This window comes from Anarhichas minor, unplaced genomic scaffold (assembly GCF_050575085.1).
Source record: "Anarhichas minor isolate MPS153535 unplaced genomic scaffold, ASM5057508v1 ptg000027l, whole genome shotgun sequence".
In the NCBI taxonomy this organism is placed as follows: domain Eukaryota; kingdom Metazoa; phylum Chordata; class Actinopteri; order Perciformes; family Anarhichadidae; genus Anarhichas; species Anarhichas minor.
Genome location: NW_027466473.1, coordinates 5,798,645 through 5,813,109, shown reverse-complemented (window position 1 = coordinate 5,813,109; position 14,465 = coordinate 5,798,645).

Below are 14,465 nucleotides of genomic sequence, written 5' to 3'. Positions count from 1 at the left end.
TCGGTGGCCCGACATAGCAGTAAATCCACCGTGTCACAGTCAAACACCGACTCTGTCCGAGGCCCAGTATGTGTCCGAACAGCTGAAAGACACATGTGATGTACAGTAGAGGATGGGATACAGTACAGTTACCCTTTGTGTCAAGGTGAAAGCGGTAATGCCTTATGGACAGGGAACAAATCTGGTGAAAGACTCTTAAAATAGGCTATGATTAATCCTGCATCAGTTGTATTGGCTCTCTAGTTTTCTACACTAGGGAATATGTTTTAGACACTGCAGTAAACTCTCTCATCTACGCATTTCATAGGTGTTTGCTGTTACAAGATTGCTTAAGTTCTGTTTCTTCATGGTCATTCATTCTTTTTATACAAGTCATTATTACTTGTTTGCGTATTGATATGCATGTTAGTAACATATTAATTCCTTATAACCTTTCAACGCACTTAGTAACATTTTATTTTGCATTGTATCTTCTCCCAATAGCCTCCTTATTACTGCTTGTAAGCATGAAAGGACCATTTAGTTTTTAATGGAATATGAGTTCTAAGCTTAGATCAGCTGGATCAGCTATTTGGATTTGTGTAAAATACCATTAAATATGATATACTATTATGTCAACATTGGTGGGGACACATTGAGCAGTGGACATTTTTCTTCATTTCCTGAATTCTGGTGAATATGAATGCATCAATTTATGGTGGAAATGCCTTTATTTATGTAAAGGTGACAATTCAAATATGAGAATATAATGGAATATAATGCAGCACAGCTGTCAGGCTTTCTATATTGCTTTGAAATATGTATTCTCCTGTAGATACATTTTTCTTAATGTAATCTCGGCTGATTTAGCACACATTCCCTCCTTTTGTTCAGTTCATTCACTCTAATTCATTTATAAACGCCTGGACGTTAATACCTCACACCCCACTCATCTGTGATCTCTGAGAAGTCGTGATAGTTTGAGAAAAATTCCACCGAATAGTCTGCTGTGCAGAGTCGAACAATGCTGCTGGGGTACGAGTCGAACAATGCTGCTGGGGTACGAGTCGAACAATGCTGCTGGGGTACGGCAACACCACACACAGAACTGCAGTACACCATTACTAATAATAATGAAAATATGTTAAGTTTAATTATTTATGATAATTATTACATTTGCTAATGACTATTTCGGTGCATGGTTGCCTGTTGTGGCATAGCAATTCATATTTAAATTTGTATTTCTGATCAAGATATTAGGCCCCCGATGTATATTGTTATTGCAGCCTTGTAATAGCTAAAGCTTTTCGATATGTTCTTTTACTCTGCTGCATCCTTCAGAGCGCTGTCTGTTGAATTTCTTTCTTTTTTTTACCTAAATATTACACGGATTCCTTTGATGAATAATTCTTCTTGAATACCATCTTCTCCTTTAATGTTGCCTGTTTCGTATTCTACTCATCCTTTCCCTTTCAGTACGAGCAAGAACAACAGCCCCCAAATCAAACAGTTACTATAATGGATAAATGGACGGAATTGAAGCGAGCGTACCTCGACATTTTACTCCTCGGCTACAAAACAATTTCCTTTTGTTGACTTACCTCTGTTTTTTATGCGGTTAATTAAAAGAGGGAGAAAATTGGAAGTGCTCTCTGTAAAGGTAATGTAGTGAGGCCCCGTGGTGGCTCTGCCTAATGATGCTAATTATCCATTGTGGATGTCCAATCCAGAAAGGCCTTCCTTCTGATTGCTGTGATTAATTACAACACACTCGATGCTGCTCTTACAGCCTGTTAGACTGGCAGAATGAGAAGCACTGCAGCTAAAGTGGCTGCAGGATTTGCAGCCAGGAGAATACTAAAGGACCACAGAAGAATCCTCTACATCAGCTCTGTGGATTCAGGTAAAGTACCATTTAGCTGGGCTATCACATCGCTTATTCACGTCGGTTAACCAATCGGGCCCTTATTGAAACCTCGTTTATTGAGAGGATATCTGCTTGCGAAATTTGCGCATGTCTGGCAAAAAATGGTTCACCTTTCTCCCAAAAACTCCTGAATAAAATATTTAAGCTGACATATAGTTTATTTAAAAACATTTCTGCTTAATATTCCAGTTGCAGGGAGACAGTTTTCACATTTAACCCGCCTGGTTTGATCATATCCTAATGAGCTACCAGGCGTGTGTGTGCTTGAGTGGCATGGCATGATGAAATGTGGCGTTTCTTTTTGGTTGAGGGTTTTTCCACGTCCCCAAGAAGGGGGTGTTGGATGCCCGGGTAGTAAGCTGTGCTGGTGTTGGTACAGGCTCCCATCACTTCCCCTGGCTGAGCCCAGCAGCACGCAGAGCATTACAGCTGGCACGTCACTCTCAGCTGCATAAATCTGTGCTTTGTTACACTCCCGTGACCCAGCTTGGAGAGCCGTGAGTAATGGGATTGTTATAGTGCCTGGCCACCTTTGTGATTTTCAGTAAAGCTATTTTAAGCTCCCCGGGCAAGCATTTAGCTGAACACCTTAATATGACTGGTTGGGACAAATTTGGGTATGCCATTTTGCTCTTTTTTTATTTTCAATTTTTATGATCAAACCTCACTTTATTGCAATATGTATGCATTTCATTATGTGATGATATGCCCTTAGTAAATGTGGTTATATTGTAAATGTGTGAAGGCCAACCCTCCACATTGGATATCCACTTCTGCAAGATGTGACTGGCATTAATAGAAATGATAGAGGACAGTATTATTGCCCATCACAGAATAGATTATCAGTCCATATATTCCTTACGTGGACAGCTCGTCGAATGATTTAACAGTGACTCATGCATCCATTCAACACCCACGTAGCAGAAAGTAGTGGAATATCTGTCAAGATTTATGCTCTGAAGGAATAGTCTGTCTTCACAGCCATTTGGCTCCAGCATAGTGTGGAAAATAGTAATGAAGAAAGGCAAGTGAGGGGGGAAGAATTCTTGACCTGAATTCTGTTGGTTTTGTGACAATGAGAAAGATAAGTGGTTGTGACAGTTGTGAATGATGTTCTGCCACGGGCCTGTGAGCTAAATTGACACCGTTGTCAAACACACTATTCACGATGCCCAAACCTCCCGTGAACCGTCTAATGCGGCAAATGGGAACCCTAATTCTTCATTAACTCGGAGGAAAAAGGAGATTTGGTCGTGTCATTTTCTCCTCACTGGCTGTTTTAAAGATTCCAATAACCAAGCATTTATAGTTGACTGAGCGAGAATTGCTCCTCCCCTGCCGCTCCTCCCCTCCCCCTCCTCCCTCTCCTCTACTCTTCTTCTTCTCCTCCACTTTTTACAACACGACACGCCGACTGTGAAACCTAGTGATGCTTATAGCCAGACTTATTGCCATGGTTATCTTTAATGACTTTGAAATGTATTGGCCTCGTTAATAAGCGGTGAGGTTATCAATTCCTCTAATTAGGCTGCATGCTCCCCGAAGAAATTTCACATTAAAGAGCCAAAAGATGAGTCTGAGGCGAGGGATGCTTACTGGCAAGAGGTGGGGGGTGGGAGGTGATTCGGAGCTAAAATTCGTACCCCCATCTGGGAGGATTAGCATTAAATCATTGTACCCCCACAACCACCTAGCTCCCACTCTAATACAACACCCCCACCCCAACCCTCACCACCACCACCACCACCGCACCTTCCTCCTTTCCCCTTGAAGATGACTGTTTCACTTACACATTATAGCTATCAGTGGATGTGTGTGTGCAGGAGGGGTAATCACAGCCGGGCAGGGCTGGGTGGCGGTAATGGGACATGAGCACTGCTGAGGTGTGTAATACGATCAGGAGTTACTGTCACAGAGCCCTGATGTGCATATCTCAGGCTGACATGTTGAGGCCGCAGCGAGGCCATTTGGGTAAGCTTTATGTGGCGTTCCAGGGGAGCTTCAGTCAGCTGCCAGCGAGGAATATTGGCCTTTTAGATGAAATGGATGCCTGCCTTCTGTCTTTGTCACTTCTCTGTGTCTGTCTGCTTGGCAGCTCTGAAATAGTCAGATGCACAGCATATATGCATGGCTTAGAGTAGCAGCTGGTATTTATGTAGGAAAGGGTGCAAAACAAAAGGATACTGTGTCATTAGTAAGCATTTTAAAGTGAGGATAATTGCAATCCAAATGTTCCTAATTATCTACATAAATATGTACAGCTCTAAATGGTATTTGATTTCCACACTCAGTTGTAACACAAGACAGGAGCAGTTCTATATGTATTGCATTACTGCTGCATGTATATCCATCTAGCAATGGCATTTTATCTTATTATACAAATATATTTTAATATAAAAGTGTGCAGCAATTCTTGGAAGACATTAACATTTTCATTCTGACCTACTGCGTATAATGTGTTTGTGTGTGTGTGCATGTGCATCTACAATATGTGCACACTCTGTACACGTGTGTGTCACCGTCCATACTCACCGGTGAAATTAGCTATAAATGGCTGTGATATATGTGTGCCGTGGCCCCAGCCGCCAGACTGGGCCTCCTGCAAATTTATAGCCAAACGTCACTTTTACATGATGGGTTCGTAACAAATATCTGCTGCATATTGTTAAATTAATCTTCCATTTAAAATTAATGGAGTTAGACTCCCCAGGTTCAATGTAATTTGGTGTTCACGGGCAGCAAGTAACGCAGTGTGAATACAGAATGAGATGAGGCCAAACGGCCTAATCTTCCATCACCTTGAACCTGAGAGGAGAGGACGCCTCATCCAGCAGTGGCTAATGAGATTGTGCTCACCTCCCGGGAGAAAGAGAGAGACAGGTTGGGAGGGGGGATTTGGTGGGAGGGAGGGAGGGCGAGTTAGAAAGATGGAGGAAAAGAGGATGGATGTGTTGAAGCCCGCCACGGCGGAAAGAGGCAAACAGGATGTGAGGTGAGAGAATGATGGTCCAAGCGCTGGAAGAGGGACGCGAAAAACGAGGGTGGGAGATATATAGAGCAGGTGCCTGATAGCGGCTCGTTGCTTTCCTCCTCGTCTCACCACTTGTCTTATTTTCCTCAACTCTATACAGTCCTGCTCTAGGACTTGGCTGATGTATGTATGATAGAGCCAGGGCATGTTAGCTGAAATTAATTCTATATCATTATTTCGCAATCCTCACCCGGCCATGACAAAGACAGAGGACATATTTCACGGCTAAGGATGCCCCACTCAGCAGGAATGTCTGTCTCTCCATAATTCATAAAATGAGGAAAAGGTTCCCCTGTGCCAGCCAGGCCATATTATTGTCAAAGAAACCACAGGGAATAGCTCTCTGCTTGTGTTCTTTATATGGCCGCTGTTACATATAGGTTCATATTACTGTTCCTGGAGAATCAGGCAGATCATGGATGCACTAGTGACGTTCAAGCAAATCATTTTATTCTTCAGTATAAAATCATAAGACTCAGCAAAGCTCTCTAATTCCTCTTTCTGTTGCGGATACTGTTGTATTGACTGTCTTTGCAATGCATTGCCCTCCAGCAGACGGTGGCAGCAGTGTAAGCCAGCCCCGGATTGAGCTCTGCCAGCATTCAGGGCTCATATCGTTGGTTTTGGATAAGGATGTAGCCGTCCTGGCCAACTAGGTGGATTAGCAGCTCTGTCCTGTATAGCTCAATGCTCCAGCCCAAGATTGTCCCCCTGCAAACACCATGACATTCATAACAGAGACGTCGGTTCCATCTGCAGCGCAGGTGGAGAGTGAAATGGCTATTCTGGATACTATGTGAATTTGGAATACTACTATAGTCATTGTACAGAACAAACAGAGAGCCTACATCCTATTTCCTATCCTATTTTCGACCCTCTGCTCCTCCACTGCCTTGCATACATTGCTAGAATATCCCATCCACTAATGTAATGTAATTACCAGCAGAAATCTAAATAAACAGAAACAAATGTAGAACAAAGCCAAGTGTGTTTAACGTTTAGTGGAATTACTACTTCTTTAATTAATCCCTGTGTAGCTGACTATGTCAGTTACACATTTCATCGGAAAAAATATATTTGAGTCCCGGTGAACCTGATCAGCATCAGTTTATTTTAATGTAATTTTTTATAATATCCACAAGCTGCAAACATAAATTGATCGGCAAGAGATACTGTGAATGTAATTAGTTCTGGACCAATGCCCATGCTGTTTACCTGCCTCTACCCCTGTTTTTAATCACTCGGCTAATGACGTACTAATAATATTATTAATCTCTGCTAGGTCCTACATGCCTTCCTTCACTCATCATTAATACATTTTCATCAGTTCATTGATAAGCTCCTTGTCTTCACCACAGTCTCAGCACTTTGTCTTTTCATTCCCTTTGCTTGTTTCAGGTTTGTCTTGGCTGCTGCGTACTGATTTACACACCCACACACATTTGTTTGTCCATTCATTCATTGACTCCATTGATCCGCTCCATTGATCCCATGCTCCCATTCTCCTCATGCCCACATATAATCAATGCATCTCTGTGTTTGCTAGTGTTGTTAGGAAGCTAAGCAGCATGTAAAAGGCCTAAAGATGGTTGACTCCATCCAACAACAACGGATGCTCTCAGGCCTTCCTCCATTATGTACGGTGACATGGTCCTTTTTAATGGCAATGCAGCTAATGAGGCCCTTGATGGTCACTCTGTTTGCCATCTCTCTTGTCAGTGTGCCACAATGATCTTTCCTGCCTCCGAGCAGCCACTTGGTCCGGTTTCATACCTGTCCTAAATGAGCGATGAAGTTCCTCACTGTCTCTCTCCCCCGGGGGTGTTCATATCGATGGCTCGGGCATCCAGCATATAGCCAGCGAGGATTGATCAGGAAATAAGTTGCTGTCGACCAGCTTCAAAGAAAGATTAAAGATTTTGTACTGTCTGTAAAAATGGGCCTGCACGCTTCACTCTCATAATAGCAGCCCCCCTGACTGCCTTTTCTCTTCCTCCCTGGGCCAAAATGTATTGAGTGGGCTGTGGGGTGATAAAGTTCCAGCTGGCAACATTTGTTTCATTACTTAAATTCATTCGATCAAAGCTTTTTAAGCAATTATGTCAGTGCTTTCAAGGCCCTAACACGGCGATAAATGGATTAATTCAGCTGGACTCGCACACAGCAAACATTCCCCTTTAGAGGGTCAAATGAGGGTCAGAAACAAGTGCGCTCAATGCGGGGTTGTCGCTTTGAATTACAAGTTAACGTGCATTGTGAACATTTACTGCGCAACAGAGAAGATAGCAACCGTTATGTTGTTCAGGTTGTGTTGGGGTCAAAATTGAGAATGGAGATAATTAACATTAGCTTAAAAGCTTTACACCATATCCTGCCCTCTCTCTTAGCCAATGACAGGTCGGGGAGACAAGCACCAAGAGGAAGCTGAGGAGTGGCGCAGGAAGTAGTGTCTTTCAGGAATCAAAGGCTCCACTCCATGTCAGACATGCTCCATTAGGTTGTTTGTATGTTTGCCAGACATTTATTGTGAAGGAAAAAATGCTACGATACTTTATAGCAGACTGGGAAGCATAACAATTGTCTTTCTCTGCTCAACTGTGTGTATTCGTGTGTGGGAGGCTGGTGGTGGATGATATGTGCATATGAATATGTTGAGGTTAAGGGATGTATGGAGACAACAGGGAGCAGGTGGAGGGTAGCAAGGCCTGCTTTGTGTTTTAGGGCCCAGGGCCACAGAGACATCTGTGATGTTCTTCAAAGTGGGAAGTTCTTGAAAGCTGCTATGAATACTCTTGGGTGGTTGTGTCATAGGCAGCATGTAACACCCGGCTACTCTTTGACACTGCTGGAAACGACTTAGGCCATGTCCACACTACTCTGTTTCCATTTGAAAAGGCATATGTTTTGCTACATTTACACTGAGCGTCCACACTACGCCGGCGTTTTCGAGCACCGAAGACGGATGAGTTTGAAAACGCTGGGGTTGCGTATTCATATGGACGGTCGAAAACGGATAAGTTTGGAAACGATGACGCCCACACCCGTGGTCGCTACTTGATTGGTTCTTAGCAGTCATGACGTGTCCTTCCCTGATTCGTCACATGCCTATCACGTGACCCTTACCCGGAAGCTCACAAACAACAACATTGATTACCGATCGACTACCAGGTTAATTCATCATGGACAACTGATTACAGGCGATGCTGACCTTGTTGTCTTTACTAGCAGCTGTTGTTCAGTAAAAGTCTGCATTAATACGGAGGAAGCAGCTGTTATTTGAGCGATCAGTGTGCAGCGTTATCAGACCTACGGAGCGGACGTCTGAAGTCACGGTTAGCGGCTTTAGGGAGGGTGATGGACACAAAACGGAGGACTTTCCTTTTCTTATTAATGCTTATTTTGTTCTGCACAACTATTGTGAAGTCCGCAGATAAAATGTAAAGGAACAAAAGCAGTAAATGCTCTCCAGTAGGACAGAGAGTTAAGCCACCAGCAGAGCTACGAGTGAGAACAGACAACAACGAAACCGAGAGGGAACGAGTGAGAGACGTGTGTTGACCACATTTATGGACCCATAATCTAGTACACCTTTATGTGTTAGTGTTGATTTTAAAGTGAATTTGATGTGTGAGAGAGAGAGAGAGAGATAGAGCAATACCTGCAGCGCTGTAACTAGCGTTAAGTCTGAAAAATAAAACTTAAGTATCAAACACGACCTTTCACTATTAAAGACTATATTACTATATATTACTCTGTCGTATTTTTTTTAACTAAGCAACCAATCTACTTCCTGTTTACATCGGCACCCACGCGCATGCCCAGTGTACATGAACAGTCGCGTGATATTCGTTTTCAGGCGTTTTAGTGTGGACGAAGATCAATTCAAAAACGATGCAGAAACGCCGTGTGGACGGAGTAGTGTGGACATGGCCTTAGAAAGAAAGATGGCAAGGTCACCGGTCTTTCAAATGTCTTGTAGTATGTTGGTATGAAATATAGCGGAGACATGAAATTATTGGAGCAAGAAACTACAGTTAATATATTGTATTTGTAGTTTTGTGTTTCTGAACACCGCTCCTCTGCATTGCAGTCATTCTCATTCATACTCTATGTATACAACCAGGAAATGAAAGATTCATCAGAGGTCTTGCTCAGGTGGTGAGGACAAAGACAGACGTTTTTACTTTGTTTTTATCAACGTCTGTAGCTTTTGATCTCTTAGCATCTTGTCTTTGAACTTAATAAGTGCAGAAACAATCGTTCAAGTGCATTAAGAAATCTCTTTACACTGAAGCATTGTGAAATAATGCATTTGTGAATTCAGAATTGTGAACGAGATTTCAGGTCTTGATGCAGGAAGAACAACAGATTTTGCAGCTGCAACCTCAGCTTTCTGGGTCAGTACAGTGGAATGTATTGCTTCAATCGATTACATTTACCATCAACACTGATTGGACATCCACATAAAAGGTGGCTTGTACCTAGTAATAGTACTTGCTGTCCAGTTGCTTCACATTAACTTACAGTATCTCATGGTGGACGATAAAGAATCTGAATTGACGTCGACAGTAATACGTTATTCGCGCTACAAAGTAATCTACCATGAATGTGAGCCTTTGTGTGTTTGATTTGGCCAACACAGTGGCTTGCTGCATGATGTTGCAGTGCGATCCAGCATTAGTTGAGCAAGGTTGCCAGACAACCTTGTATTTGTTTTCCTACGACACACAGTGTCTGTGGAGTTGTCCCAGTGAAGGAGTGGAGTTTTTCTATGCAGGGCTGAAGTCGGTCTGAACACGGCCTGACTAACCGTCGAAAGACAGACCTGTGTTTTAGAATGACAATGTTCTGTCGTATTAAATATCCGGTGTAGCACTGTATAGTTTGGCAGTAGGTGGTGTTTCCTGAAATGTGAGAATGTCGGCTATTCCTTTGACTTGTTTTTGAAGTGGCTTTTGAAATATTCAAAGACAGCCTCCGAGTTCAAGCTCAAAGCTGCTAACTAGCTTACAGCAGATTAGTTCACACAGCACCCATGATTGTGCTGCGTATTAAGCCAACATTAGGTCTAGTTTTCAAATTTGTATGAATACTGTAGACAGGGAATACAGTAGGCCATGTATTTTGGATTCTTGCTGGAGGCTTATACAGTTTAAAAGCCGGGCAAAGAGCTGTTGACTTGTTGTCGTTTTGCTCCATGAGGACATCACTCTTTGTCAACTCTGAAACTATTTTGGGAACTCAACCCCCAACCTTTTTTTGATCCACAAGCCTTCAACCGTCCTCCATCACCTCTTCTTCCGAAGCATCAACCTTTGACTCCTTCTCTGTCTTACTTCCCTACAGCCCTAGGCGCTACCCAGTGCTGCTTGAAACGCCATGGGAGCAGCACGTGGCCCACTTCCAGACTAAAAACTAAAGCATTGCCAGCACTGTCCTGGACGTTTAGGGAAAATAAAACAGCCTTTTGTTTTTGTCTCCCAATGGCGGCACCATCTTGAGGAACAGGTTTTACATGATGTAGAGATTTAAAGCCTTCTGCTGATTTGCAAATTGTTTACAGGTAATATCTATTTAATAATATTCTGGTCTAATTAATCATGTAGAGAGCATTCATTTAGTAATTTTTACAATGGAAATGTCTTTTCCTTGCACCATTGTGATGCGTTGACAGACAAATGTCTTAATATTACAAACACATTTTTAGATTCAGATCTAATCAAATTTGACTAAAAATCTAATATTTAGTATTGTTATGTATAACATGTTATGTGTATACATGTATATATAATTATGTAGTTGTCAACTCTTCAATATCCTCTATTGATACGGATCTCATCTCAAATTCCCTCCTAGTGCACATGGGGACAGATGAATTATTGTATCACCATGTCCTATCAAATTGTACCCCGTTTATTTTTCTCATCTACTCACTTCATCTCTTTCTTCTCCGAGCCTCACAACTTTTGATTTAATGACCTGCTTAATGATCAGCTTGGGGGAGTTTCCAAAGACTAAGTGCAGATTCACATTTCAAAATGCAGGCTTAGCAGTGGCAATCTCTGCTGCCAAGAATGGATTTTCCCTGGTGCCCTGATGGTGAAGTAGTTAAGCTCCGCGTTGTAGCCCATCCAGGTCTTTATGCAGCGCTCTGCATTTCTCTTTTTCTTTCACTCTGTGCTAAAAATGCCAAGAGAGGAATCACCGAGCTTTGTGTCCTGTGCTGTTATAAATGAAGCTGTGACTATTCTAGTTATACCGAGTCCTATCTTCCCTTTCAGTTGATGGGGAAGACTTGGAATTCTGTTGATCATTCGAATACATTCTATTAAATGTCTTTTGCCTTATTAAAACCAGCAGAGCTCCTGGAGACGTGGTGAGAAAATAGAAATGAGAAGGGTCTTGAACACATGCTGAATGTAAACTCCCCATAGAGGAACCGGGTATTGCATTGCATAGTGTGAGGAAATCCTCCTCAGTTTACACTGGGATCAAAAGAAACAGGAGGAAGGGGCCTTGAAACATTTATGAGTTGTGGCGGATCTGACCTGTGGGAAAACATTCCTGATCTGATTGTTGAACTTGGAGTGGATCTACTGGGTCCCTAGATGCTTGGAAAGGCTACGATTAGACCAGGGGCCTCTGTCCACTGGAAAATACTGCAGCCTCCCCCAGTGAATAGCCTTGCAGGTGACAAATAGCTCCTGCTTCACACTCCATTTGGTCCGAGGCAGCTCACACCCTCCTCCCCGTCTTCCCCGCTTCCATCCTTGAGCCTCCATCATACTCTGCCCCTCCTGCTTCCTCTCCAGGCGCTGACCTTTCAGATGATGCCTTTCTCGGCCTCCCTGGCCAGCAGCTCCCCTGGGAGCTATAATGGACTCAGTGTTAATTGCCTGTTGAAGGACAGAGGCAGTTCTGCACAGCCTGATTGCAGACTCCCTCGAGAGTACAGCTGTCTGTTTGTGTGATTGTTGCTCTTATGCAGCATGGCTGCAAAATCCACCCAGCATGTGCCCACGCATATGTAGTCAGGCACAGTGCACATTTTGACATGTACACATTTCATGTTACTGACAACTGAGCTGTCTTGAGAGTTTTGTCTGTGGAGAGACACATCAAATCTGGTGGTGCAACACTGTAGGTTTGGGCGATATGGTAACATTTTCCAACCAGCCACCGTCAGCCCATCAATTGGTGATGTACTCAGCCAATCGCCGATATATTCGTCCAACTGCCCAACGTGACGGCACAGTGTCAGTTTGTCACGTCTCACGCACAATAACTCTTTGTATTTTTCATTTCTGTACATTTGAGGTGGATATTGAGACACTAGTTTCTGCTCGATGCTTTTACCGGTGCTCGCCCCCGCAAAGTGGCACTGGACATGGTTCACATCAACTTGGCCTCCCCTTGTGGCCTGGGTGTCAGCCTAATTCACAGCGACAGACAAGAGCCAGAGAGGAGAGATTTATCACCCACTCTCAGGATTCTTTTTTATATCTTTTATTCAGGGGAATTGAGCTGGATGTAAGGTCAGCCCTCGGATTCTTGAGGGTCATGGAATCATTTTTGTCTACTGTGCTGCCATTTCCATCGATAAAGCCCCTTGTTTACCGCAGCCCTCACATATAGTTGAAAGGACAACAACCTACAATAGAGAAATGAGTGGAAGTAATACCACTTCCAATACAATAGGTCAGTGAAGGATATCATTCTGTGCTTATTAGTATGCCTGTAAATAGCCTCGATATACCACCTGACCATCGACTTTAGGTCTCCTGTCATCCTGAGGAAGGAGAATGCAGGCTCAGAGATGAGCTTTTTAAATATCAGGAGGAGCAACCAGGTGAAAACTCATCGCTCCTCACCCCCACACCTAAAGAGAAGCCTCTGTGTGCATGGCCCATGGCTGGGCCTTGATCTCCGTAGTTTGAAGTTGAAAGTAGGTCCCATGGCCCTGGCGGCCAGAGTGATTCCTGCCAGATAAGGACCCCTCTTTCATCCCCTGTTCATCTCGGAGCTGTGCTGTCACGGTGAGGCTGATTCGCATGAACAGACTGCCTCCTGGGCAGACCAGGCCAGGAGACGGCCATGCTGGGGATTCATTTTGACATGCTAGCCATCAATGTGGAATTTCTCAAGAATTCTGAGAACTGAATATGGACCATGACAGCCATAATTGTTTTGCCACAGCCATGAAGCAAATGATAGTGCACGCTTTGGTTTTGAAACGGTACATGTTCTCAATTTTGACTCATATCCTGTTGTCAGAGCTGGGAGAGCCATGTTAGCTATAGTTTGTATTTGTGTTTCATGCCAAACATGTGGCCCATCACCAATGGGCCAGACACCACTGTACATCAAAAACACAACATAATATACTACATAACCTTCTGGCAATGCATATTTATTCAATAAATAAATGATGCACTGAAAGCCTAAAATGTGCCCTGATGAAGGGCTTTTTTCTCCTCATTTCCCAGGCTTTCTACCAAGTAATTGGCTAACTCATGTTTTTGTGTTTGTTTTTTTTCTCTCAAATTACCATGCATTTCTCTCTTCACTAATTCTGTAACTCCAACTTGTTTCCATCCATGCAGTTTTCATTATGGCCTCCACCCACCCTCATCATTTTCAATATGTGTATCTTTTCTGGGGAGAGTAGAAGTAAGTGCCTAAAAGCGAGCTTGAGTCAACCGGAGATGCTTAATGTTTTCAAAATCCGTTTTGGTTAAGTGGACATGATAAATCATTTCCATTACACACATGACTAATTTTTTTTAATTTAGCTGGGGATTCAATTAGCTGGTGTCTGATGGGAGGACCGGGGGAGGAAGAAAGGTCCACCATGCTACATCCAGCAGCATAATCACATTAAAAAGCCATGAAGGGGCCCTTGTTAAGACCAAGAAATCACCTTGAGATAAGGAAAGAATAATTTGAAACATCATAGACCTCATGGGTAAAGCCACATGCTCCAAGACCGGTTTAGACTTAAAGCTTAATGGCTCATGGTATTTTATTGTGGAGAAATGATTTGCAGTTACAGACATGGAGGACATTCTACTGTGATTGGTCAGTGGGTGTGGCTTATTTTCAGTAAACCGCACAGCTATGATGCAGCAGTTGCATACAGTCTATTACAATTAAAGCATATTAACACAACACATTTGGTTTCCATAACCCTTGCAGTTAAACAGAATAAATACATAAAAACAAAAACAATAAAAAATAACATGACATTGGCATTTCTTTCTGTCTGGTCTAAGAAGTATGTACAAAATGAGAATTTTGTGTCTGCACAGCAACAAGTCACTGCTGCTCAGTCAGCGCTGTGCGATTCAACACCAGCACTCAATCTTGTAAGAATAAGGTAGTAATTGCATATTTTAACAAATACACGTATTTCATTCAAAATACTGCTGAAGTTGTACTAGTTGTTTTCAAAACTCACAAGTACTGTGGTACATCCTAAATATAATGCTGCATTCCAGACAAGAAATAGTACTATTGAACGCCACTCAA